The following is a 19,031-nucleotide window of genomic DNA, read 5'->3' on the forward strand; positions in this document are numbered from 1 at the left end:
TAAAAATCTTGGTGTTTTTTTCCAGGGATCTTCTCTGTCTGAGCAGAATACAGCTGCTGGATTCCCAGGACATCCTGCCAGCACAATAATACCCAAGCCCTCAAAGCAAACACGACAATGGTGGTGGTTTATCATTTCACTAAGGAGCACAGAAACTGCTCTGATGCACGACTAGGAACATCTTACACAGTGAATTCATTGTCCGTCTGCGTTTCTTACCATTACTAATCATCATTCATTCTTGCTTTCTTGCTGTTCTTGCCATCTCACCTCATTCCTCTTATTCCCCTTGGTGATTATGAGGGCGTCAGACCTGTTGAATGCCTCCAGTGTCTGTGGGGACCGCACCTTCCCTGAGGAGAAAGCAGCAGGGGACTCTGGGAAGCAATGCAGGAGACCTGCAGAGGAGAGAACAGCAGCAGATACGGTCAGTTGTTAAGAAGTAGGGAATTGCTGGTACAGACACCTTTAGAACATAGGTGTCAACTCTGGCCGCGGGCCAAATTTGGCCCGCAGCCTAATTACATTTGGCCCGCAAAGCCTACCAAATTACTATTAGAGCGGGCCTACTGGTATGATACAGCTAATAATATATATTGTTTAGTAGTAAGGCTTTGCTTTGTTCCATATTCAGTTTTTCAGCAAAACCTGTTTGAGTCCAAAAGATTCATTCTTATATCTGGAGGAATAAATATATTTCAATAAATATTAATGTTAGCCCGCGACTTTGTTCCAGTTTTGAATTTTGGCCCACTGTGTATTTGAGTTTGACACCCCTGCTTTAGAAAGGTGGTTCGTTTATAACTGTGGAGAGTTATAATCATATAAGTATGTCACTAGAAGTTATTTTAAAATAGCTTGTAAAACACTAGTCAAGTGATAAAGCACAGCTCATGACTTACATACCCTTTACATTTGAGAGGTTTAATTGATGAGTCCTCACTGTGCGAGCTGCACTGTTGGAAAATTTAATTTCAGCTGCTGAAGCCTGTGTTACAAGCACATTTCATCACAGTGACGCTTTAATCGTGCTCTCTAGTACAAGTTGATGTTGAGCAGCAGGAAATGGCCACAGTGTCGTGTTCACATAGAATGCGTGCCCCTCCCCCTCAGAGGACATCAGAATGAGCCGTTATAAAAGGGGTTTCTCTGTCGAGGTCATCGCTGTTCCACAGATTCAGAGCTTCATCATTTTATAGAATGTGTCTGAGCGGAGCCCACGGGAATTTGAGCCGGAGCTTGAATGAATATCCCGTTACAACAGCCTGACATGTCCTCAGAGGAACTGAGATAGTAAAATGCTCTTTCAAACATTTTTGTGGTCCTGGACTTTTAAATGTAGGAGAACTTGTTTAAACAGAGTACGCAGAATATCTGACAAAGATTTCAGAGGTTTCAAAACTTTCCTGCTCTTTGATTAATGTTCGGTCCAGGTGTTGACCGAATGGATGTGGCTTGATGTATGTTGAGCTCATAGACAGCCAGACAGACAGAGAACAAATGACCTGTGGGAGAAAAAAAGTACCTAATGATGCCTGGGATACCTCGCCTCTCTCCTCGACCGTCAGTCTCTGGTCTCCACTCTCGCTCTGTCTTCCTCTCTCACTTCATCATTTGTCCCTCGCTCACTTTCTCCACCCTCTGCTGTTTCACTTTTTAAAATTCTGTTTCCCTTTTTCTCTCCTCACAACGCTCCCCAAACTCTTGTCACCATCACCGCAAGCTGTCACTCTGTGTTTTATACAATCCATGTGGCTCGCAGTTGAGGGAGGATGGGCTGCAGCATGACTCGAGTATGAGGGAAAAAAACAAACTCATCTGATAGTTTAACAATTGTAAGAAGACCAAAGCGAAGAGTTCTGGCTGCTCTCTCTGGGCTGGATGCAGATACAAATATCAGTTTGTTTCTGCTTGTTGTCTGCCCTGAATTTGTTTATCTGTCTTTTCTTTTCGTATGAAGGAATTAAGCATTGAACTGACATTTTTGTACCAAAAAAAAGACCAAATGGTGGTGATAAAGTTCCTGCCTTATAGGTGCTACCAGGTGGATCACAGTCTGTGGGCTTCTGCTTGTCCGCTTGAGTTTCAGAATTGGCCATAGATTGCAGATCAGATTAAGATCTGGGAGTTACTGGTTGTGAATCCACATTGTTCATTTGATATTCCACTTTATCACTTTATCAGGACTAAGATGGCGATCAACTCAGGATTTGGCCTAGAAGCATGCCACAGAGAACTGAAGGAGAAGGTTGAACACTATGAATACTCACTCTTTTCATACATTTGATTTATTTGCCAGTAATAGTCCAAATCCTATAGAAGAATGTTTGTGTTTCTTATTTACTGTATTATCTCAAACTATTACATTATAGAATAATAAATATGAAACACAAACTTTGTGTGACCACAATCACAGCTTTCTCACAGTGGATATTTGGTGATATCTACACTGTTAAAAAAATCCTAAAAAAACAGTAATATTCCGGCAGCTGGGGCAACAAAATAATACCAGAAAATAACAGAAAATAACTCTCTCATAAAAATACGGTTATTTTCAGTAATGACAATACAGTTTGTTGCCCTAATTTTACATGGGATTTTGCCTTTTTCAAGTGCTTTTAAGACATTAAATTAGGAACATTTTAATGTGATTAAAACAATGAAATTACCTATAAACAAGGTCAATGAATGAGGCAAATAGGAGTAATAATACTTAAATGTACAAAAATATACAGTTAACATTTGGTTTAAATAATAATGGATTGACTGACAGAGGCGAAGGCTGCCATATCGCACCATCGGCCCCTCTGGCCATCACCAGTAGGTGGTAGGTGAAGTGTCTTGACCAAGGACACAACGACCAAGAGTGTCCGAGCCGGGGCTCGAACCGGCAACCTTCTGATCATTTCATATATTTTTCCATAGATTTATGTAAATTCAATGATATTCTAGAAAAACAGAACAAACAGTAAAATACTTTTATATTAGGACTTTTCTTACAGTGTACTGTTTGTCGTCATTTTTATGGCAGGATGGCAGAGCTCCTCCGCCAAGCTGTTCTTTTCCAGCCTCCAGCACAGGCAGCAAACCGTCATGGCAAACCACTGCAGAGTGAGTATGTTTGTTCTTTAGAAAGAAGACACCAGCATTTGAACCAGAATAAATGTCAAAGTAAATAAATAATAATGGGCAATTTCATAGCTCATATCTTTGTATCTACACACCTGAATGAAAATGTTCTTCACTAACGTTTTGGCCCATTCAGTAGTTAACACAAAGTATTGACAAAAAAAACAAGAGGTTTTTTTTCTTGGTTAAAAATTATATTTTAGAAGTTTTAGAAGTATTCTCATCATCTTATTCTATTCCAGCGTTTTTCTAATTTTTGCTATGTAACTTTTGCACTGTCCACTTTCTGCTGTAACAAATCAAATTTTCCCATGTGTGGGACTAATAAAGGTTATTTTATCTTATTATCTTATCTAAAACATTTTCATTTAAATGCATTACTTCACTCTAATGGTAAGGAGAAATTTGTATAGCTTCATTTGAAATGTGTATTATTACATGATTACTGACTTCAACAAGTTCATGCTAGTGTTTTCTTTGAATCAGGTGTAGCAGAGCTCCTACCTAGCTGGCAGGACCTAGTTCAGAGTACCAACTGGGAACTCTCCTGCTCCCAGGAGAAGGACGACCAACAGGAATCATTCAGGCGCAGATCTCCAAAATCAAACAGTTCTCAAGACAGAGAGGCTCCATCTGCCCAAAAGACAACGAACTGAACCAAATCTGTAGAAACTGCTGGTCGTCTTTATTCGCTGTCCTAGGTGAGACATTGTGTGGCACACGTATTTGACAGTTTATTGTTAGCGCAGGTTTAAATGTTCTGAAACACGATTGCTTTTCAATATATACATGTGTTACTGATTCCTTTGAACTGCATAGTTTTCTTCTAACATTGCTGTTTGAAGTTTGAAGTTTGTGGGGTCGAATCATTAATTCTTCACTTTATTGTTATTTTAATATTTCTGTGTTTAAATGGAAAACTGCAGAGTTTTGTGTGTTTGTTTTCACACGTGTGGTATTTAAGGAAGAGATGAAATAAGATAAGATAGCCTTTCTAAGTGACAAATATACAATACTACTACTGCTACGTTGGTAAGATTTTATTTTATCACACAGTTGCATGTGATTTAAAGTAATTTTAAAAAGGCTCCAATGTCACCAATGTAAAAATCCAACATTTCCAATCTCTTGTAATTTAATTAAATTACAGGTTTATCAGTTGTTTTCAAAATATTGTATACAAAGACTTAGATACACTACAAGTTCCTGCAGCCTCACTGACACAACACTGACTCATCAAACCACCCAAACAGGACATCAGTATGTGTTTGCATGTCTTTTACTGGAAACATTATTCACAGTAAATCATGGCATTCACAGCAACAGCTGGATAAGTAAAGACCAAGAGCGCTGTTGCCCATTAAAAGCTGGGAACATGCTAATTAACATTAATTAGCATCATAGCCCAATCAGTGTGGCATGTCTCAGAGGAGCTCTAATTGTGGAGGCAACCTTTGGTCTACACCATGTTGTTCCTGCTGCTGCTGTTGTTGGAGGCAATTACAACTCTGGTTTGACTGTGTTTACACCTATTAAATTAACAGAAATAACAGTTCAAATAACAATTAGCACTAAATACCCCAACTCTAATTAACCAAAAATCAATTAGTTAACACACAGTCCAATTAACACGTACTAACAAGCCTCTCGTTAACTTTATGTTCCCTTGAGGATGATGGCGGAAAGAGCATATGGCCCCACAAGAGCAATGAAGCAGCTGACCACACATGTTTGGATTCTCATTAGTCTGGTTGCTGCTTATGTACTGTAGACGTGTGGCATTTGGCTTCAGCTCACTCACCACAGGTTAGTGTTAAGTGGGTTTGGACAAAGAGGTTTTTGTAGTATATAGACTGTCTAGATGCAAATTTCTATTAGCAAACTGATCTATTAATACATCTGACTGACAACAGTGCAGTTAGTAGCCCTAATTTTCAGCTGTCACACAGATACACAATGCTTTTTTACAGTATCACCTTCAGAAGACGAGATAATTTCAACATTATAATGTGCTGTTACGCATTTTGACTTGGTGATAATGTGAAGACATAAAAATATATTACTTCACTTTTTAAATTTTTTTTTTATTACCTCACTTTTTGTAGGTCACCATATTGATGCAAAAAAATAATATATTTTTTATATAGCATAACAACATAGTACGTAAATATAATGCAAACATAATACATAAATCTAATACCCATCTGTCAATTTTCCAGCACTCATCTAGGGCCAGGTCACTGGGGCAACGGTCTAAGCGGAGAAGCCCAGACCTCATTATCTCACCTGCATAAACAGAATAACTCAAAGTTCAGTGTTGCAATGCTTCCCGTTTAACTTCTTACCTGTGCCTGATGTGCAGCGAGTCAACAGAATTGTATGACACTGCCTGAGAGCATCAGTCATATATGGCTAATTGTTTTGGTTCATAATGTTAAATGGACTCATTCTTATATAACGCTTTTCTACTCTCCTGGAGTACTCAAAGCGCTGTATACAACATGCCACATTCACCCAATCACACCCATTCACACTCCGATGGATGCATCAGAGAGCAACTTGGGGTTAGTATCTTGCTCAAGGATACTTGGCATGCAGACTGGAGGAGCCAGGGATCGAACCACCCACCTTCCGATCAGCAGGGTACCTGCTCTACCTCCTGAGCTACATTCACCCCACATTAGGTTCTGTCTTTAGCTTTAAATCCGATACACGGGACTTTGAAGCACATAAAGATATAGTTTTGCTTTCATTACTGTACTTTGACACTATACTGTGAAACATAGCTTAGCAAAAGTTAACCATTTGGCTGTGGTAATTGACCCTTATGACACCCCCACGCCCCAGAGCATGCCTACCAACAGCTCCACAGCAGACCTTGTTGAAGTTATAAGAAAAGACTCAAGCTTTCGTCATATTTCTACTCGCACGCTAAATTAACAGCTAACATTTCAGTGGTGGTAAAATGGCTCAGCTTGATCCATCTTACTACACTTACTGATAATGAATACGCCTGAACCTTAATGCACTCATAAAGAAACCTGGAGCATTTGAGTGGCTGTGCCCACCACTGCTGACCCTTATCCGTATTGGGAGGACGGGAGATGATGGGAGGAGAGGTGGGGAGGTGTGGAATATAAAAGAGTTAATTTTAATGCACTCGTGGTCGCAAAAACTCATACACGATCTATATTTCTCACTCATACAGTTTTTGCCTCTCCTCTTTTACATAAGCATGCACATGGCCACATACACACATAGAGTCTCTGTTATGAAGTGTTGGCACTTTGAAACAGTCAATTACCCTCTGGCTAGGGAGGATACCTGCTGTTAATTACTGCTCAGTGTTTTATATGGAGCGTAATAAAGAGAACCGCTGACATTCACATTCCATCAATGCGTCCCCCAGCTCACACTGTATTGTGTGTGTGTGTTATTTGAGTTTAAAATAACCCTTGTGAGGTAGGAACCATGGGGAAAAAAGCATTTTGCAAATCCTCCAACCTGACCAAAAAGATAGGCTGTTTCCCAGTGAATTTGCCTCATAAGACTAAATCCTGAAATAGTACCCCTGCACAGATATGCAGTATAATATATGCAGTTAAGATTTTGGTTTATAGTAATGTTGAGCTGGGGTTTGGCAATGGCAAACTTCCATTTTAAACACAATTTTTTTTACCCTTCCATCTACCCAGCCTCCTCCTCAGTCCTAAAACACAGTCAGTCTTCAGTCCCAAATGTGAATCTGATAAACTTCGATGGGACATCAGTTTTTAATGCATGTTGACTGTACAGTGATAATAACTATAATGACTCAGGGCCATGATACATGTCTATTATTGTTTTGTTATATCTTTGTTGGTCCCCCTGAATTCATCCCAGGTTATCTTTAGTTGCAAGCTCAAAATAGAGGCAATTATACACTGTACATAGTGGGAAACACTGGACCACTACTTTGAAGCCACAACTAAAGGTATCATCATCTTTGTGTCATATTGGTAAACTTTTAATTTGTGTTTAGTAGAGTGAGGTTCTCGAGCCCAAAAATGCCATTCATACGTCTCCATATAGGGTTTTAATTATGAGCCATAATGTTGTAGCCATCTAAAGTTGACTTACTATATGCTTCAAAACTGGGAAACAACGATATGTGTCTTGTAGAAATTGCCATAAGATATCAACAACCAACCAATGTGATGTCAGACAAAACATCTACTATATCCATAATCCTAAAGGGGAGCAAATACATCTCTGATTAGTGGAGGTCACTGTTGCCATGGAAAATTTTAAATATGTGACAAAAACTTCAGAAACTGTAATAGCAGTGATTGCAATCAGTTGATGAAGCACTGTACTATATCGATGACGGGGCTATATATATTACTTTGCTACACACAAACAGCAAAATATATTTTAAAAAAAATCTGGTTTATATAGTGCCAAATCACAAAAACAGTTGCCTAATAATATAATATAATATAATATAATATAATATAATATAATATAATATAATATAATATAATATAAAGAAAACAGAGAAAAACCCCTTATAATCATAAGACCCCTATGAGTAAATGGTTTGGTGACAGCGGGAAGGAAAAAATCTATTTTAACAGGAAGAAACCTACAGCAGAACCAGGCTAATTGATATTATTATCAAAAGTCCTATTATGCAGCGCTGCAATAATGAAAAGAATTTCATTTGAAAAAGTTGGAAATCATTATGGGATTTGCAAAAACTTTTGGGATGAGTAGCTCCTGGTTAAAAGAAATTATTCACACAGTCCCTGTGTCTTTTTATGGTCATGACTCAACTGGTAGCTGGCTGCTTTAGTTCAAGACAATCAACGGGTTTCTTTGCTCTCACTGGTAGTAGCTTCAATTGCTCGCTTCAAAGTTAAGAAAAGTTTAACTTAGGACAACACTGGCGGTTATTTCATCACTTTCTGGTGGTCTGTCGCCACCACGTCTTCTAGTCACTTCCTATGTGGATGCTCCATAAAGGCATTAACAGGCTAAAAAAGAGGCAGATAAACCACTACTGTGGCACAGATATAGGCTTATTAGTGCATACAAATACATACAGGATACAAATTAAATTAGCATCTCACTTGATACCAGATTAAAAACAAATCCAATATTTGAGTTTCCACAGCAGTTATTGTTTTACTTGTTTACACTCTGCTTGAGTTCACTTGGATCAGCTGGTTGTCGTGTTTGTGACGTTTCAAATATGTGTTTCCAACAGCAAAGGTGTCTTTGGTGGACAAACTGCAATGTCAACGCTCGTGACATGGTTGAAGAATGCTTATCTCAATCTCTTTGTTACTTTTTCAACCTTAAATTATCAGCCGATATGAATGCTAATACAAAAGATTAACATATAGCTAATATCAGTAATCTTGCTGACAGTATTGGAGGTTGCCACTGGTGCAAAGTAAAAAGTGACTTAATCACACACACCTCCACCTTTACCTCCCTGTACAGTTAAAAGAAAAAAAAAGACAGAAAATGTGGTCAAGTTTAAATTTAACCCTGATTTACAGTCCCATTTATTGAAATTCTGTACATGAGAAGGGAAGTAAAGCTATATATTTGCTAATCCTCAGCTAAATGGGTCTCACCACCACTAAACATTGCTGACTGTCCTGGGGTTACAGGGCATGTTTTGTCATATTATACCTCTTTGCCTCAAAAGCCATCACAGTAAATCTAGCGGGAAGTCGTATTAAACAGTGCAGTAGATGTCTGCAGAGACGGACGCTGAGTGCAATCCTGGCACTCTGAGTGTACTCTGCAGTCTTAAAGAGAAAAAGTGCAGCTGCTCCTTTGGCCCTGTAAAAATACTTAAATGAGTAGATTATTATAGAGAGAGAGAGTGGCTTCGGCTCCTCTTACCCTCTTGTTACACTCTTGGTAGAATAGAGCTTCCTTTTTCGTATTTTCTATATATAGAAGCTAATTTTAGTATACTTCTTACTTTAGTATAATTAATGTTAAATGTGGTTTGGCCCTGTTTTAAATAACCCTTTTGCCAATCAGAACATCTTATTTTTTTTGCTTTCAATAAATCTAATTGTATAGATGTATGGTGACCTACGGAGTGTAAATAGCCACAATTAAAACTGTTCCTCTGTTGTAAATGGCCCAAAACTCTACAGAGTGTTTCTTTAAGTTTCTCTGTCTTTTTTAGGCATGAAGAGTTTGCTTTAATTCAATTTCTGACTCAAAAATCTGATGATTTCTGTGATTTTAGGGACTTAAGTTTTTGCTCTTGAGCTTAACTTCTTTAGAAGGCTATTACTGTGAAAAGCGACTTGTTAAAAGTCAGTATAGTAGTCAATCTGCGCTCCTTTCCACACCTATGGTCACGAGCTCTGGTTTGTAACCTAAAGAATGAGGTCGGCTGGACTTAGTCATTCAAGACCTGAAGTAGAACGACTGGACCTCCACATTGAAAGGACCCAACTGACTAGGATTCCTCTGGACACTTCCCAGGTGAAGTATTCCGGGGACAACGGGGGATTCCCAGGACTCGTGTTGAGACTACATCTCTCATCTGACCTGGGAACATCTCAGTGTCCCCCCAGATAAGCTGGAATCTGGGAGGACACTGGGGTGAGGGAAATCTCAGAATGCTGCCCCTGTGACCCAAGCCATGGTAAGCGGTAGAAAATGGATAGCTAGATAAATATATGCAACTGTCCTTAAAGAATTTTCCAAATCTAGAATAAAGTAAATCTTTTCCAGTTTAGGGTCACAGGGGAGCTGAAACTTGTCCCAGCTGTCATAGAGCAGGTCGGCAGGCTGTCACATGCCTAATGGAGAAACACTCACATTCTCACCTGTGGGTGGAAGCTGGAGTACCTGGACTCATATAAGCTCCACACAGAAAGGCCTCAGCCTACATTTGAGATGCTAAGAGGCATTAGTGCTAACCACTGTACCACCTTGCTTCTAGTTATTCTAGAAGTTCTTGCTTCTAGCTATGAAAGTTTCCCTTGAGTATGGCCTATGAGTTTGTACACACACTAAATCAGTTAGGTACCCCCTTAAGCAGCTGGACACATCAGAGGAATCAGTCATCAGTACAAAAGAAAACAACCGACATTTAAACTAAAACCTCTCAAATGTTTTACTGTTTTCTTCACATAGTATTTCTTATTCTTTGGTTTGAAATATAGTTGTGCTGTTTGTCTTCTGTGGTTTCTATCTCTGTGCATTTTTACTGCAGTGAGACCTCGCGACACTGATAAATAACAGGCTTCACCTTTCCTTAGCGGGGCTTAGCATGACTGAATGCACTCCTAGTCTCTCTGAGAGTGTGTCCTCAGCTGTGAATCACTTGTCTTCAACATACATCTACGGTATACTCACACACACACAGACACACACACGCACACACACAGATGCTGCTCTCGGTTTTTACCGGCATGGAGAGAGCAAAGCAGAGAAGATAATCTCTGAAATGCTGACCTGCTGTCAAAGGTCAGAGGAGTTGAAAGGTCGCCCTGCGCATCATTTATAGGCTCTTAAATTAGACTGGCTCTTACGCTCTGGCATACTCTCCCTTTCAAACTGTTATCAGACTCTACAAGTTATGACTGCGAGATGTGCAAATCGGTTTAGTTAGCGATGGGTCCAATGGTAGAGAAGAAAGAATGCAAAGAGAACAAAAATACAACAAAACAGAATATGAAAAGATAGATCGAGGCTTTGGGATCTACTAAATATCTTGATTGGGGTCTTATTTTTACTTTTCAGATATTAATTACATATTTTGTAAATGAAATTCATGTAAAGCAATTCATTCTTTATCACATTTTCTAGAACTTTTCTTCCAGATATCGCTAACACCTGCTGTTTTCACAACATTACATAAACACAACATTGTATTTGTGTTGCATTTCGCCTTTTTATTTATGTTTTTAATGTCGTTTATTGAATAAAATTCCATAAGGTCCTGTGGTGTGGTTTAACCAAGATTTAGACAGTAGCTTATCAAGGCACTTTCTGATCCCTTAAAAAAAAATTTTTTTAAGGTTAAAAAAGAGCTAGAGGCTATAATTTGTCCCATAATCTTACCATTTAATGCAGCCCAATTTTATTTATGTAGCACCAAATCACACCACAGGTGCCTCAAGGCACATTATATTGTAAGGTAAACCCCAAACAGTAATACAAAGAAAACAGGGAAATCCCCACAATAACATAAACCTCTATGAGAAAGCGCTTTGGTGACAGTGAGAAGGAAAAACTCCCTTTTAACGGGAAGAAACCTCCAGCAGAACCAGGCTCCGTGAGGGGCGGCCACCTGCCGGGACGGGTTGTGGGTGAGGGGAGGAAGATGGGGCAAAGACACGCCTGTGAAAGAGAGCCCGAGATTAATAATAACTAATAATTAATACAGAGAGATGTATAAACACATAGTGACTGAGGAAGAAATACTCAATGTATTTTTCTCTTACTTACGAAGGAGTATTGATGGCACTTTAAGAAAAAATAGGACATACATTTTTTTCCGTTATTATAGTTGATTTTGAGAATAAGGTTGAAATTTATAGATTCAAGTTGTAGTTTCAAGTTGAACTATCTACCCTCTACAAAATTTCTTGTTTAGTTGACTTCAGAATCAGTTTAAGTAACAAGGAAATGATTTATCTTTTGTGATGTGATGAATGTGATGATAACTATGAGGACGTTTCAAAAGGAAAAAACACACAAAGTTGGAAGAGTTGGCTGGATTTGTGCAAACTTATTTAGCTGGCAATAGACAGAAGCTGAGATATTGATGGTTACAACCTTGTCCAGTAAAGAGGGAGTATGGTGCATCATAAGACAGCTGATCAAGTTGTTTCACTAACTCTTGCTGATAACTCTCTGATTTTTCAGAGGGTATAGCAATCGTGGCTGTAGTTTGACAACTTAATCCCCTCTTTATTCTCAAAATAGTATTTTGACGTTGTCTAACATTGAAGCTTTGTGTCTGTAATACTCTGTTGTAGTAACTCACTGAACAGAGAAGAGTAGTAGTCGTGTGGTTAGGGGAGCTCACTTCATGAAGGAGTAGTCTGCTGTCCTTGATGCTACCGTTTTGGAGTGAAAACAAAGTCAAGGGGCTGTGAAGAGTTGCTAAACCTAGTGACAAAATGTTTAGGTTTGCAAAACTGAGGAGAAATGAAATGTAGCAATCACTGCTCCAGAGATGTCAGGGACTATAATTCTACAACAAACACTCAAAGTGAAAACCTACCCAGCAAATTAATCTCTGAATAGTGGAATTGGTTAAATAAAGCTCTAACCTAAAGGTTACAGTTAACATAATGGTTGCTCTACAGTGATGCCACCTGACGCCTTTGCACCTGTCATAGTAACCAAGACCACCAAAGAGCTTCGAATGTCTATGTGAAAAAGTGTATATGTCATTTTTTAGGACATTTACTAAACAATTAGTTCCCTAACATTGCTGTTGAACGGTGTCCATTAATAGTGTAACATATAATAAACTGTGTAAATCGGTCACTTTCAAATCATTTTTAACTTAAACTACCAGGCAAAAGAGATTTTCTGATGATTTCAGAGAACGATGTTACACATAAAAGAAGCTAAAGCTACACACTGAGTATTTCCACCAGAGTTGGACCGATCCACCGCTGACTGGTCTCTTGCTGTTATTTACTTATCAAGCTGAAAATAAAATACTACATGACGAGAAAATCAGATGTTGAATTAATTTGAGCTGCTGGTGGAGTTTTAAGAGGCAGTAAAAGCAGGCTCGCACCTAAACTTCTCTATAATTTACTTACTACCCCTGGAAATGTGGTAGAGTCGCAGGCAAAGGGGAAAACAGATGAACTTGAGCGATTTAAAGAAAGACAGGATGAAGTGAGAGATAGAGAAGCCAGCCAGGTCTGTGGACTGTTACCAGCTCCAAAATTATCTTCACGGAGGACCACCATGGCGGCAGACATACGTTTCTGATTTCCTGAGAGGGCTTTAACTTCTTATGGGTACATGGTCCTCCCACAGACTAACACTGTCACTGATGCCTATATATCTACAGGAATGTGCGCGTATGTCGCAGCATGCGTACGTGCTTGTCTCTGCACGTGCACGCCACTCTGGAAGATGAAGCCATTTTGTAATTGATGGAGCAGGGGCCTAAATCTGGGCTCTGGGTCACACAGACACACGTGTGCAGATGCACACACACACACGCCATGTTAAGTGTCAAGCCTGGGAGTCCCTCCCTCAGCGGGTTGCTCGTGTTCGGTATTGCAGAGCATTTCTTTTCATTCCAGGGGATCCTATAAACCTGTCACAGCCATGATGTCTCTCTCTTTTTCTCTCTCTCTTTATTTTCCGCTTTACGGCTTCCTTGTCTCTGAATCCCAAAAACTAAACACAGCTTTTCCGAGATTAGAAGTTCTGCATCTCACTTTCGTTGCCCTTCCCTCTAAATCGTCAGCCCAGAGCAACCTGCCAGCTCCGTTTTGGTACAAATGTATTCAACTTCTAAATGTCAGGCCTTGGAGGTCTATAACAACCCTGTGTGTTTTCTTCTTGTTTTGAACGTGGAACTCAGCTTGAACTCATAGATAACGGTTGCTATGTTTCACCTTGTTTTCTTAGATTTTGTTTCAAATAGATGGGACCTGCGAGGCTGAGACAATAAACCCAGGGTGTCATGTAACACGTGATTTGTGTAAAGTCCTGGCTGAACGTTCATGAATTTTAACAGCGCGCTTTAAGCAGACAAGTATTATCAGAGCGCGGTGAATAACGCAGCGTTATGAGGAGAGCGGGAAGGTAAAAGGTGCATCTGTTCATATGTGTCAAGTCCTAGACACGCAAGGCTAACATAGAGGCTATGCTGTAAGATAGAGCATCTCTCCTTCTGTATATAAACACAGTCAAATTTACCATAGTGAGACTAATTCTCTGGAAGAGGTCAGGTGAACCATTGGGTAACCACGAAGCACCTCATGGTGCGCACATGCAAAAAAGCAGCTTTGTGGAAGATCCTGTCAGTGCAAATTCACTAGTCTTCTGTGAAAGCTCTTTATTTAGCATTTACATTTGTTGCTGGTCAGTTATTTATATTGTTTGTTAATGTCTCACCTGTCTTGTTAAACTGCCATATTAACTAGATTGCATAATTGATTCCCTACAAAAATACAGACTGATCGTCCTGTATTCGTGTCTGTATGATCCATCATTTTCTCCGATGTTAAACCAAATCTATATGAAAGAAGTCATTCCATTTTTGTTTTATTCATTATTTTTGAAAAGGATGTAAGAAACGTTGAATGTTTAAATGTGTAAAACGTGTAAAAGATGGATGTGAGGTACAGTATCTGCATTCTTTCTAAGCGGCCACCAGGGGGCGACTCTTCTGAATCTCATAACATCTGGCGCTTTCCTTTTCCTGATGAGTTTACTGTTCTGCTAGTTGATTTCAGGCCTTTTTGTTTGCTTTTAAATTTATGGGTCCCATCAGTGTTAAAAAGGAGGATAAACCTGGTTATGCTTCATTGTGTGATTGACCTGTTGCTGACAACCCGTATCCGTCAGTTTTTCAGTCACATCCGTGCCTTACAAATCACTTCAAGTCTCAGGTTGATCCTTCACACCGGGGCTTTTGTATTGTCCACATTTGCATGTTTTGTTGTCTGTAAATATGACTTTTGTGTTGTTTTTCCTCTGATTTTTCATCTGACGGCTGCTTTTGTGCTGACAGAACATCTTACAGTGGTCTCGTTTCAGTGCTAGACGTCATCCCACTCACTGCCCCATTAACCACTCTGATACAGCTCAGCTCTGTTTGTTTTGATAGCACAGCAGCGACACAGATGAATGTCTCTCTCTATTATGATTTCATTAAGAGAGACAGTGTCATTTTCCCACTCTGTGCAGCTCATGGCCTCTGTGGTTTTCCATGGACTAGTCTGCCCAGAGACCCACTGCCTTCTTCTGCCTCCAGAGTGGGTTACTGGGGGATAAGTCTGGATGACCTCCCTGGTATACTGGAGGGGCAAGACCCAGGAGATAAAATGTGAATAAAAGGACAAAACAAATAGAACCAAAATGGAAATTTTACGATCTCACTCGAGGGAAATATTTTATTCTCCTCAACTGCCACAGTTTGAACAAGGTCAAAGCCATAAATATAAAATGTTAGGGAACCAGGCTCTATGAGACTACGTTTAAAGTTCATGTGTACGTGACAGTAACGGTTTTGACCTTGAGTTGTGATTTTGTGATTCAGAATCAGAGATGGGCAGTAACGCATTACTTGTAACGTGTTACTGTAATCTCATTACTTTTTTCAGGTAACGAGTAAAGTAAGGGATTACTATTGCAAAAACGGTAATTAGATTACCGTTACTTTCCCGTAGGAACGCTCCGTTACTGCGTTACTAAAACCGTGATTTTTTTGCGAGAATGTCTCATGACAGTGACATAAGCGAGCGCGACGTTCGTGATAACAGCTGTGTGCAGATCAACAGTGGATCATATATCGAGTGCGGGAGAGAGTATGAGCGTGCAGCGTTTAAAGCGTGGAAGTACTGACCTTATTTTGAGTTTGATTCCATAAAAAGTGACAAAAACATTAGTGTCCGTTGTGCGTGGGAAGAAAACTTCTTTTTACAGCGAAAACCCCCCCCTAAACTTCCAAGCAAGCATCGAGTGCGCTACCACGTAATGGGAAATTCACAGAGAAACTGACCGCTGCGGCACACCTGCACCAGGGTAAACCTCCGCCTACCCCACTCCTGCTTTACAGGTGATAATAGAGCAACAGGACTGTTAGTCTTTGATGTTATTTATTTTCTGCTGTGTTTTACTTGCATCTATTTGAAAGAGTGAGTGTAAACACAAAAAAATGTTTTATGTGCTGGAATGTGCAGAAAATAGGTTTAAATGTTAAACAAATTTCTTCCAGTCAGAGAATGTTGCATATAATTTAATTTTTGCTTGATGCATAAAGTTAAAAGATTAAAACTAATAAAACAAGTTGTAAAAAGAGACTTCTCCATTTGATTACATTTTGTATGATGGATTATGCAGAAAAAGTAGAATTGGGCTGAAAGATCTATCACTTTATCGCCTATTTAGGTTGTAAATCGTGTTTTTAAAACGTAACTAAGTAATTAATTACTTTTGACAATAAGTAATCAGTAAATTAACGGGATTACTTTTTTGGGGAAGTAATCGGTAATTAGTTACTGATTACTTTTTTCAAGTAACTTGACCAACACTGTTCAGAATACCATTTGACTTGACAAAAATCAGCTCAATGTCACCACAGAACAGAAATATGAATTCACAGATCCATTGGCTCAGAGGTGTCAAACATCGGCCCGCCATGTCTGACCCCCTGGAAGGCTTTCTAAATGTGCAGCGGTGCATAGATTTTGCACTTTTAACTGTTTTAAAAAAAAAAAAAAAGTTTTATAGATTTTTCTATTGATTAAGACTTCCCTTGTTGCCATTCATGCAACACAAAATATTTTAGTTACTTAATAGAGAAATGATTAAATGACAGAAAAGTTTACTTTTTCCAGTATCTACTATATCAAAAAGAAGAACATCATTATGAATACAGCTGCCGTTGCCTGGTCAACCAGCTACCAGAGCTTTTTACAATAGATTTTACAATTTTATCATAAAGAAAACTGAAATGTATTGTTGAGATTGCACTTCTTTTTCTTACATTAATATATGTCAGGGATTAAATGTAAAGTTAGACACCTTGAAACTCACAGAAAGTGGAGTTTCACTGGTCCGGCCCACTTAAGGTCACATTGCCCCTTATGTGGTAGTTTGACATCCTGCATTCATCAATCGGAGCACTACAGAGTTACAACATCTTGTACAACATGCCAACATTAAGGAGAAAGAGATCCACAGTGTGTTTTTTTGTCCTGTCTCTCTCCCCTCACCCACAACTGGTCACGGCAGATGGCTTTCCCTCCCTGATGCTGGTTCTTTCTTTCTCTTAAAAGGAAGTTTGTTCTTCCTACTTTTGCCAAGTGCTTGCTCGGCAAAAGTAGGGGTTCATCTGATTTTTGGGTTTTTCTCTTTATTATTGTAGGGTCTTTATCTTACAATATAAAGGACCTTGAAGCTACAGTTGTTGTTTATTTGTCGCTATATAAATAAAATTGAATTGAACTTGATTCAGGCATACTTTTGTGACATGTAGAATTCAGTCTGTACACTGTGAGAATCTTTTAAAAGTGGTCATTATGAGTTATGAAAAGGTTTCAATATGGCAGTGAAAACACCTCAGACAGTATACAAGATGGACATAGCTGCTGTGATGTCACCCATCGGTTGTGAAGTCCCATTTAAAGCCTCAAACATTTTCCCCATTGTCTTCTTGGTGTTTGAAACTGAATGTGTTGAGTGAAGGTGTGGGTCTGACTGCACAACCACACACTCTAAGTTTCAAACCACAGGCTAACAGACTAATGAACTGTGACTGAAAAGCCATTAGCCATTGGGGATGTCCTGAAATGTACAAAACTAAATCAGTCGCAACTGATTTAGTTTTGTACAAATGTTTCCAGTAACAACCAAAATAGCAACTAAACTTTTAAACTTCCCCTCAGCCCTTTTCTTAACATATCGATTGTTCTTTTTTCTTCCATAAAACAACCTTAAAATCTTAAATTCATATAAAAAAGTTCAATTTCCTGTAGAGCCTACATTGTAAAGAAACATAAGTGATGTGGTTCAAATACAGTTGTTCTGTTACTTGATCATTTTTTGTTCTTTTAGACTTTTTGACCATTACGGTTGGTTGCAATCATAGCATGTCAAAGCAACGTGTCTGCACATCCTGCGACGTCATTAATATGCAACACGAACACTACAGAAAAGATGGATGTCGAAGCAAATATATACCTGCTGCTCGGTCTGTAGCTGTTCGTCACACTCGGGGAACACAGTGTTGTTTTTTGTAGCCATTTTCTTTGTCGCCGAGTTTCAAACATGACGATTTTGATTTTCCTGAATGACTCATGAATCATCGAGTGTCGCTACTGACCAGCCAATCAGTGGCATGTAGTCTGATGATGTCACATTTTAGTACCTTGTCCTTGTACCTAATGAAAAAACCTGCAAGCCTTGCCGAGTCGATCAAAGTAGGTACTAATGGAAAAGGGGCTTTAGTGATCGTCTGGCAACCGGGAAAAAAATCTGCATATATGTAAATGTGTTGGTGAGTGGTTGCAGGAAGAGACTGGGTCAAATCAGTCAGAAACTGGGTGCTGCACCAAAAATCTGCTTGTGACTGCTTTGGTTGCTAGCAGATAACCACCTGCATCTGTAGTTTGTACGAAAGATGCAGACTTGCCTGTACTCACCATTTTACTCTCCGAGCTGTAGTGTAGCTACGCTAGCGACCAGAAACCAAATGCCAACTCATCACAGAATACACACTTTCCCCAGTTACCAAGGTGTCACTGACCCTCTCTAGGTTTGGGTGACTCGGGCTTTAGCAATTGATACCAGGAACCACCCAGTCAGGGAATACATGTTTTTCTCTGTACAACTAACTGGTTTCATGGCCTGTTTGACTGAGCCCTTAGTTGCATTATTTATATGAGTATAGAGAGGACACAAACTCAAAAGAACAAGTCAAGTCTTGGTGATCCTGTCCTCAGCAAGAAAACAGGCAACACAAACAGGGCACAGAGAATGTTTGCCATCAAAATAAAAGGTTGTGCTTTAGTGGTGTAACCAAGATTTTAGAAGGTTTAACTTTTATTCGAATGGTCTCTGTTTCCTGTTTAAGTGTGACACCACCTTAAGTGTGACACCAAGACAAAACAGAAATAAATTTTCTTAAATTGTTGAAGTTGTTAGGTGAGGAAGGATTTTTCATTCCATTG

The 19,031-nt window shown here is 39.2% G+C and overlaps 1 protein-coding gene across 4 annotated transcripts in view; it reads left to right on the forward strand.

Annotated features, from left to right (window-relative positions):
* The first annotated feature begins 126 nt into the window (after positions 1 to 126).
* The window catches only part of wt1a (WT1 transcription factor a), a 64,069-nt gene continuing 45,164 nt past the window's right edge, over positions 127 to 19,031 (forward strand). For all 4 annotated transcript variants that reach the window (XM_085167465.1, XM_085167466.1, XM_085167467.1 and 1 more), the window contains exons 1-3: positions 127 to 427; positions 3,032 to 3,111; positions 3,616 to 3,830. The gene's annotated coding sequence lies outside the window, so the exon portion shown is untranslated. The remainder of the gene's footprint in view (positions 428 to 3,031; positions 3,112 to 3,615; positions 3,831 to 19,031) is intronic.

The sequence above is a fragment of the Neolamprologus multifasciatus genome, chromosome 7, assembly GCF_963576455.1.
Source record: "Neolamprologus multifasciatus chromosome 7, fNeoMul1.2, whole genome shotgun sequence".
In the NCBI taxonomy this organism is placed as follows: Eukaryota; Metazoa; Chordata; class Actinopteri; order Cichliformes; family Cichlidae; genus Neolamprologus; species Neolamprologus multifasciatus.